This window comes from Ruditapes philippinarum, unplaced genomic scaffold (genome assembly GCF_026571515.1).
Source record: "Ruditapes philippinarum isolate M1 unplaced genomic scaffold, ASM2657151v2 ctg1116_1_1_1_1, whole genome shotgun sequence".
Lineage (NCBI taxonomy): Eukaryota > Metazoa > Mollusca > Bivalvia > Venerida > Veneridae > Ruditapes > Ruditapes philippinarum.
The window spans coordinates 52,501-63,238 of record NW_026866607.1 but is presented as its reverse complement, the minus strand read 5'-3'; positions in this window follow the sequence as shown (position 1 = coordinate 63,238).

The window sequence follows — 10,738 nt, the reverse complement described above, 5'->3', positions numbered from 1 at the left end:
ACGTGGCTTTTTTGAGATTTGCACATGTTTGCATAATGTCCAAGCTTGTTGCATTTACGACACGTAATATTACGAGATTTAAGACATTCGTGACCAGAATGACCTTTTCCTCCGCAACGGTAGCAGCTCTTGAATTGTGTCGGTTTTGGTGCTGGTCTGGCTCTTGGCTGGTACTGCTTCCGCTGTCTAGTTGGTTTGTGTTTAACATGATTTACGTCATCTTGATAGGTATAATCTAATTTGTGTTGATTTCTTGTAGACTGTTGTATTTCATTGGCATGCAAGTTTGCAAGTTCTGTTGTGCGGGCAATATGTTGAATTTTTTCTAATGTTAGGTCTTGTTCGCGTAGAAATCTGATCTTTAATTCTTTTGAGGTACAATGTTCTATAATTTGATCGCGAATCATGTCGTCTGCCGTATTTTCTGGAAAATCACAAGATACTGAGAGTTTTTTGAGTCTTACAATGTAATCATCTACAGTTTCATCTGAGTGTTGTTTTTCTTGTCTAAATCTATGTCTTTCATATGCTATGTTTTTCCTTGGATTAAAGTAATGAGTTAAATCCCTGACTGTTTGGCTATAAGAATTTTCTTGACGGATTGATGTCTCATATATGTCTTGTAATTCTTCTCCTCCCAGATGTAATAGGAGAGCTTTTTTTCTTTCGTCTTTTGTTATTCCGGCTGCATGTATGTAATATTCAAAACGTTTGATGTAATTGTCCCATGAACTGGATAAGTTGGTAGTTTGTCCAATAACTTTGAAAGGCTGTGGCGTTGGCAGTTCAAAAGATGCCATCTTGAAATAATTTATATAAATCCTATATTCTTGAAAATAGCCACAATAACTTTATCACTGAACTTATTATTAACAAGTCCTCTAGAATTAATTAAACTAGTGAAAAGTATTATCCAATCATCCTCGTCGCCAATGTAATGTCTGCTATAACATAGTTACTGGACAAGCATGGGTAGAGAGATTAAACAACGCAGCCGTCTGGTTACTAAATCTATTTACTAATGATACTACATAGAGGTGATGCCAGGTGAATTTAGGCGGGGCTTATCAGCTAGTGGCTAATACTAGCTGACCAATAGCGAGTCAATATATTACAAAAATATTCTTCTAAAATTATCTTTATTTTGTAAAAACATTATGTTAAAATTTAGAAAAGTAATACTTCTGATTCTCCGTTCTCATTTGTTACAATATAAAATACATGTTGTATTGAATTCAGAACTTGAAATGAACAATATGATCTCCTTTTTGTTTATTAAGCTAGTCATAATTGTATTTTTATATTGTGATATTAGTGATTTTTGACTGTTATTTTTCTGTTTGTTTGTTGTTATAACCAGTTGCATATTATATGCCTTGGTTTAATAAAAACTGAAACTGAAACTGAAGATTTTTTTGCAGATTACTTATTTCAACATGTTGAAAGCTTTACACCTACCGTTGATTTCATTCTGCTTTTTTAAACACTGTTTTATATTCTCAGAAATTCATTGACTTTCTATTTAATTCTGACATGTACAACTTTTATTCTTGTATATCTTTCATAGGCGTCGACACTTTTGGCATCTTTTTAAACGGAGAATATTCGGGGAATTTTGAAATTTTAATTGTTAGTGTTTCAGCTATTGGTGTTATAAACTTCTTTTTTTCGTTTACGTTATTGGCTGTGACGCTGACATTTTTAAGTTTATCATTATTTATTCTTATTTTCAAGTTGCAGTCTGGATGGCGAATAATTATAATTATGTGGTCAATGATGGCATTGGAATTCGTAGTCTTTACTGAACAGTATATGCAGTTGTATTCTTCCATGGTGATCCGAAAGAAAAATATACATAGCATTATATATTTTATAAAACAAATGATTAACAATATTATCAGTTAAACCAATTCTCGGTAAATACTTTAGATCCCACCTTATATACTAAAATTCTATTACAATCATTTATATTTTCTGGCAATAATTGATACAAAATCGCAATGAACGTAAACTTTTTCTCCAATAAATCTTTAAGAATACTCACAAGTCAGGGTACAGATAAAATTCGTAAACTCACAAGTAGGGTTCACAATCACCAGCAAGTAACGTTCAGTTTACGGAAATGACCTCCTAGGTAAAACTCTTAAATTTATGTTCAAGATACAGCAATATGTTATGCATATGACTAAATTATTGTTTGTTATTGATTACTTTAGTAGTTCGATATCACAATTCAATGTTTAACTAAATCAACATTGGAATAAGACGGATTTTTGTTCGTGTTCAGTGTTGAGCACCTTAAAGCTGTTCGTGAGTTTCGATTATTTTATAGCCTTCGTGCTAACGTTTATGTTTTGCATAACTTAGACGTTTAATAAAGTTTCTCTCTTATAATAAAAATATAGATTTACTAACCTAACGTCCATCAGTATCAATATAATACCAATATGGTAAACAAGTAAAGTGGCAGAATATGGCTGACACTAAAAACTTCTCACAAGATCCGGTTGGGGTTCAAATCGTTTATATACTGTGGACATGCTCATAATACTGTAATGCCCGTTGTGATTTCACTGGATTTCAGTCTTGTTTATTTCTACTTTCACTTTCATTTTGAGAAGCTTTTACTGGCGACAACACAGTAAATCCTGTGGTGTCCTAATGAAACATACAGGACATAAACGTAAATCTACGTATTGTGCCAGCAATTAAACCCTTCTGATTCTGGAAGATTTTCCCTAAATGTTATCCATGGTAGAATCCTGTGTTTATAATCTGTTTTCGTGACTTCTGTCAAAATAGTTAATTCCTTTATTTCACACTCAAGATGTTAAAGTTTGGTTGTATATGATGCAATACTTTGGCATTTATTCGAAATTATTCTTGTGCACAACGTTTTATTAATTTACCTTTGGGATTTTACTATTTTTATCACATAATTGGACATTTATTTTTGTGAAGTTCAAGTTTTATTTTGATTAGAAACATTATTGAGGGAACTTGAGATTGTAACTTAAAACAGTATTTTTATGAACGATCTTTTTGACATGATAGCAACTTACAGTTAATTTATATATTGGCTTATTTAAGCTGTTTAATAAACTTTAGAAACTTTAAGAAGTATTTGTAATTTTTCCCTCCTTAATTATTTTAACGTTGAAGTTCAAACTTTGTGCGTGCTCAGTGGCCAGTCAACTATCAGTAGCAGACGACGTGAAATCACGGAGAGCAGCCAGAAAAGATAGTTGTTGTCTACATCAAGACAAAGTTAGTCACGGAGAGCAGTCAAAACGGATAGCTGCGGCATACTAGAGCAGAATAAGGTGCATAACTTCACGGTGAGCAGACTGACAAACAGTACGGGGCAGCATAGAGTTGCAGTCTACAGAGGAGCTGTTTGACAGACAGGGATCAGATAGATAGACTACAAATAGATCTGGCCAGCAGGGAGCAGCTGACATCTAGAACAGTTTAAGGCTCACACTACCAGGCGCAAGAGCGTAACAATACCTTAACAAGTTAACATGTGTTTTGCACAAGTCATCACGAGTCTTTGACAAATTAACATGTTGTTTGCACAAGTCATCATGATAACTTGACAAGTTAACATGGCATTTGCACAAGTCATCACGATACCTTGACAAGTTAACATGCTGTTTGCACATGTCATCATGAAATTTTGACAAGTAAACATGTCGCTTTCACAAGTCACCATGATACTTGGACAAGTTAGCATGTTGTTGCACATGTTATCACAATGATTTGACAAGTTTACATACTGCTTGCACACGTCATCATGAAATTTTGACAAGTTAGCATGGCATTTGCACAAGTCATCATTACGGAAGCTTGTATGTACCTACGGAAGCTTGTATGTACCCCCGCTATGAAGACATGAAGTCGTCTCCCTCGACTTATATAACACAACAAGTCGTCAAAATTACGACGACAAGATTATATATACCATGTCATTTGACAAAATATAGGTCATCATGTCGCGATACAGCATCCCTACTTTCATACATTAATATATTTGTCGCCTAGAAGTAACATGGAGGTCGACATACATGTTACTTCAAGCCGACAAGTATATTTATGTATGAAAGTCGGGATGCCGTATCTCGACATGATGACATATATTTTGTCAAAATGACATTGTATATATAAACTTGTCGTCGTAATTTTGACGACTTGATGTGTTCTACAAGTCAAGAAAGACGACTTCATGTCTTCATAGCGGGGGTACATACAAGCTTCCGTACATCATTATACTTGGACAAGTTAACATGTTGTTTGCACAAGTCATCATGATACTTGGACAAGTTAACATGCTGTGTACACATGTCATCATGGAATTTTGACATGTTAGCATGGTATTTGCACAAGTTATCATAATACTTTGACAAGTTAACAGTGCGTTTTGACATGTCAGCATGATACAAGATAACATGTCATTTGCACAAGTCATCACGATTCTTTGACAAGTTCACATGTTGTCTTCACAAGTCATCATGGTAATTTGACATGTTAACATGCTGTTTGCACAAGTCATCATGATACTTTGACAAGTTAACATGCTGTTTGCACATGTCATCACGATAATTCGACAAGTTAACATGTCGTTTGCACAAGTCATCATTATACTTTGACAAGTTAACATGTCGTTTGCACAAGTCATCATGACACTTTGACAAGTTAACATGCTGTTTGCACATGTCATCACAATAATTCGACAAGTTAACATGTCGTTTGCACAAGTCATCATTACATTTTGACAAGTTACCATGTCATTTGCACAAGTCATCATTATACTTTGACAAGTTAACATGTTGCTTGCACAAGTCATCACGATAATTTGACAAGTTAGCATGTTTTCTGCACAAGTCATCATAATAATGTGACAAGTTAACATGCTGTTTGTACAAGTCAGCATGTTCCTTTGACAAGACATGATGTAAATTGCACATGTTAACACGCTCAAACGACAAAATAATATAATCGTTTCACAAGATAACAAAAACATTGATTACATAAGACAGTCACGGCGTTCCATAGTAATCCCTTTATCGGCTTAATATTAAAGCCCATTAACAACTTACACATTGCGTTGTTTTATTTTGGTGTCTTACAAGCTGCACAAACTCTTGGGATTTACTTATGAGAAACACGATGGCCATAAATGAATAATGCATACCACGTGGTCTTGATATTATAAAATGGAAATACGCTTAGCTGGAAGAACAGCCGATTCAAATTCAATATTGATCGTAGATTATTTAATAACTGACAATTTTTAATCGGCGGGGGAAATTATGTGTACTTTCAAGAAAAAAAATGTATTTGCGCAACATTCTGTAGATAAAGGTCGAACACTGTCAAAAAATGAAACTTTTAAAACTGGAAGGAAAACTCTTTCTTTAATTGCTCTGTTCAGGCCTTTAAATATCATATATATTTAATACATAGGTGCACAAAGAAGGTAAACCCTGGTTAACCGTGACCAACATTTATTCATGGATAAGAATTAAGTCATTTATGTACAGACATACATTGGAGTACAAAAATGTAAAATACAAGCTTTTTGGAACAAAATGACAGCCGTGAACCCGATTTATTAGAACGATTTTCATTAGTTTAGAAGTTAGTGCCTCATTTGTCCTGATTGGCCGAAATTTTCTCCTTTGAAAATAAAAAAACAACATTTTTATTGACCTACCTAGGCGAGCTAGTTGCGCGACCGGATGAAAATTAAGCAGGTGCTCGCTACATTCCGGTGTATGAGTATAAATCAAATTACATTTCTATTGAAACCTTATTTAAAATAAAGATCAAAACAGATGACATTTCCTAGAACTAGAAATAGTAAAGTCAAATGGTCTTATAAATTCAACATTTTTTTCCTATATAATGTTATACTACATTCCTTTAACATGTAAATTTACTATTTAAGCAATGCTTTTTATAAAATCACAAACCAAATTTTGCTTATAAGAAATATCTTTATTACATTTATCGCAGTGTCCGCCAATCGGACTGAAATCAAAATCGATGATCGAATCAAATCGGGAGGATACTATCGAAAGTAACAATCGATTATTTAAGATTTTACACATAAAAATTAATTATTTTAGAAACAGACTAAATAGCCATAGTTTTAATAAGAAATCATTGCAAAGTCGTATACATATGCGCTATTAGTACTAATCCAAAGACAATTGACTAAAATATATCAGATGCTTGAATATTAATTCATTATTAAAACTATTGTTTGTTTCATTATATTATTTCTGTTAACATTGTTCACAAAACATTGTCTTTGACACGTTATGCTTATTTACCAAGATAATTATAAATTTTTCAGAGATTCAAATTAAATTATTAAAATCCTGAGTGGATTTTAGAAGGAAAGCTTAGAATTAGATCTTTCAAAGAGCCTTTAGTAAAACGCTTCATATCTGAATATGAGCCGCGTCACGACAACACCAACGTAATGCGTTTGCGACCAGCATGGATCCAGACCAGCCTGCGCCTCCGCGCAGTCTGATCAGGAACCATGATGTTCGCTAACAAACCCTATAAGAAGTAGAGAAACTGATAGCGAACAACATGGATCCTGATCAGACTGCGCGGATGCGCAGGCTGGTCTGGATCCATGCTGATCGCAAACCCATTATGTTGGTTTTGTCGTGACGCGGCTCATATATTACCAGTATATCTACGAGTACTAGTTATTCTATTTTTAAAACCATTTTCTTCAGAAGCACAAATAAGCAATCTGTTTCTGAAGGTAGTCGTATCTTTGGTATGCATAATTTAGAAATACATGCATGAAATGACTCTATAGTGTCAATTTCAATTCGATCTTTGAATGAAACTTTATTTTTTTGCAAGCATATCTTAGCATTTGGTCTACCATATAATTCACAATATCGTTTGGTGGATGAATCAGTGGCTCATGCCTTGCGATACTAATGTCCTTATTATTCAGCAAAACCATACGATCAAATAAACCTTGAAATACTTCATACATAATTTTGCTAAACAAAAAACCAATGTAATCACAAATTCTTTTACTTGAGGTTACGGTTTTGGTCAATGTATGAGGACCCTTTATCATAACAATAGCGTGATCATTCCTCGAAAACAGTCTGTCTATACTTCGACGTATAATGTACATTCTTTGCCTAAACACACTATGATGAAATTGAATTTATTGAATATATAACTAATGCGTTAATATAATACAAAATGTACGTAAATTGAAATTTTATCTGGATCGGTTATCTTTGGAAATTATCTATAAAGCATTCATTAGACCTATTTTAGATCTATTTTGAAATACAATGATATAATTTGGTGAAATTGTACCCAATTTCAACTCGAACAACTTGATAAGATTCAAAATGAATATGCACGCATTGCAATTGGTACAAACAAGCTTATATCACTAGAAGCTCTGCAGACAGAAATTAAGACAGGAATCGTTATGCGAAAGAAGATACAAACACAAACTAATTATTGTTTACAGCTTACGAAACTCTGAAGATATCAGAGGAATTGCATAGAGGCCTACTCTGTACCACAATTCTTTCTTGCCATCAGTTATACGTGATTGGAACAACTTGCCTGTTATAATACGGAAATATGGTGGCTGATTTACACCATGTCGTATTATCGCTTTGTTGCCTTGAAAATGCGAAAAAGCGAAAACACGAAGGGACGACAAAGCCCACAAAGCGAAAATACGACAGAAGGAGGGCGAAAATACGACACATAAAATCTGTCGTACTAGTATATTCGCATTCCATCTGTCGTATTTTTGCTTTTTCGCATTGTTACATTTTCGCTTTTCGTATTGTTACATTTTCGCTTTGTGTCATTTTCGTTTTTTCGCATTGTTACATTTTCGCATTTTCGCGTTCCGGTTGCACATGCGCATTGAGCCATCAATCTGAAAATACCTTAAAGCTACATCTAATGACATTTTGTACCCTCCGTTAAGTACCGTGACTAAGAGAAGCACAGTATAATACACTATGATCTAAATACAATATATATATTGAATTTTTACATAAATTTTTATTGTTCTTCTTTTATTGATATTCGTGCAATATGGGGAAGCCAGAATGACCATCAAGAGATCTTTGTTTCAAAGGCCCGAGGAACGCCTGACAACGTGGTATCATGTAAAAATGAATAAAAATGATTTTACATATTATTATATAAATTTTAAATGAACTTAATCCAACATGCACTCTACGTAATCAGATAAAGTATGTCTTAAACACTCTAGTACTAGAATAACAAACATTATAAAATGTTTTCCTGTTAAAATACATCTCATTCTCAGACATATCTATTTTAAGATGTGTACGGGCAGTGCTTTATGTCACACCCGCCATAGACAGGACTGATTTTGAGAATTTGGCTCCCTATAAGATGCTAGAGGCATTTTGCAGTACAAGTGGTATCTTGGTGTATTTTACCTATTTAAGGTATGCTAAATCCGATAAAGGTGGATACCAAATTGAAAAATTTGATCACTAAAATGGCCGCCAAATTTCTTTATCATAAGTGGATCATATAGCAAATTAAACTTTTAAGGAATGGAAAAGCCTGAAATTTGTCACAAAGCATGTTCAGGTAAAAACAAATTAGACACCAAAACAGAATTAAAACAAAACAATCCAATATTGCCGAAAAATCCAAGATGGCGAACATTTTGTTTAAGGCCAATATTAGTAATATAGAAGTAATATTAAAGATAGAACTGAAAATTTTAAGGCATTTACGCAGCATTTACCCTGCCCTATCTGCTAGATAGCTTTTCATGTATTTCATCTGGCTCTCTGCAAGCACATTGATTCCTATTAAAGGCACCTTTATCTGATTACATCTTGGGTTGTTGGTGTTCGTTTTCCTGTTGTCGGTCGTCGTCTATGTTCTTCTGTTTTATCGGTCCTTGTTGCGAAGTTCTTCTCTTATTGGTCGTGATCTACGTTCTTCTGTCATCGGTCCTGGTCTCAGTTCTTTGTTTGTCAGATGTTCTGTTATTGGTCCTCGTTTCTGTTGTCCTGTTGTCAGTTCTTCTGTTATCGGTTCCTGTTCCTTACTGTCATCGGCTCTCGTCTTCGTTCTTCCGTCATCGGTTCTCGTCTCTTTTCTTCTGGTTGTCAATTCTTCTGTTATAGGTTTCTGTCTCTGTGATTCTGTTATCGGTCCTCGTCTCTTTTTTCTGTTATCAAGCTTCGTCTCCGTTGTCTTGTTGTCAGTTCTGTTATCGGTCACTGTCTGTGTTCGTTTGTTGTCAGTTTTTCTGTTATCGGTCCTTGTCCTGTTCTTCTGTTATCGGTCGACGTGTCTGTTCGTTTGTTGTCAGTTCTTCTGTTATCGATCCTTGTCTCTGTTTGTTTGTTGTCAGACCTTCTGTTATCGGTCTCTGTTCTTCTGTTATCGCTCTTTGTCTCTGTTCGTTTGTTGTCAGTTCTCCTGTTATCGGTCCCTGTCTCTGTTCGTTTGTTATCAGTTCTTCTATTATCGGTTCCTGTCCTGTTTTTCTGTTATCGGTCGACGTCTCTCAGTTCTTGTACCCGTTCTTCCTCCTGTTATCAGTCGTCGTCTTCGGTCTTGTACTTTCGGTACGTGTTTCCTGATCCGTTAAAGTCTTTTCTTGAATCTATCGTTGACGTCATTCTGTGTTGATGTCCTGGTTTTGTCAGTCTTGTAGTCAATTATTCGTTCAGAGGAGTAGCGGGGGATCGAACTCACGACCCCTTGATTTGAAGGCAGACAGTGTTACCACTGCACCATAGCGCCCGCTCTGAATAATAACCATTTTTGAAAGTCCTTTATACATTTAATACTATTTCAATGGCTAACAAAGGGTGTATTACAATTATATTTTAACACCTCTACTATGTAGCCAACCCACGTGACTTTTATATATGGTCAAAGAAAATATTACTCGATTTATTACAAGTAATATTTTTATAGATAACTTTGCTGTTACTTTAAGATATCCTGGAAATTTATTGGAGGGTACCCGGAATTCTAATGTATATCAAATGATGTGATAATCTTCTTGTAGAATTTTCTCAAAACCGTGACTGAATTCTAAAATTTTCAAGAGCTGCCACGGTTAAGCAAGCACACGTAGCAATCTGCCCTGTTTTCAGACATTTTATGACTTGATGAAAATATGGCGTGGTTATTAGTGTTGTTGTTGTTTTTTCAAAGCTATTCAAGCAATGTATACAGATATGCAAAGTTGTGTGAAATTCCAAGGACTTTCTTCAAGTTGGTTCAACGTTGAGCAAGGCACTCGTCAAGGCGGGAAGAGTTCTCCCGTATTTTACTTATTGTACATTAATGACCTTATACGACAGTTACAAGACAGTGGGCTTGGAATGTGCATTTACAATTTTGATATAGGCTCACCAACCGTTGCAGACGACATGATGCTGATGTCGTACTCAGTGAGCGGTTTAAATGAAATGTTGAACATCTGTAACACATACGCTAACAAATGGCGATACCAATATAATCCTGGAAAGTGCTCTGTAGTAGTATACAATGATAACAACAGGGATAATATTAGTAGAACATTCAAACTGGGATCAAACACAATTGCTGAGCAGAATCAATATGTTCATCTCGGCATTATAAGCGACTCATACTTAAACACAAAAAGGTGCATTGAAGAAGCTTGTAGGAAGTTAAGAGGAACGTTTTTGAGCAT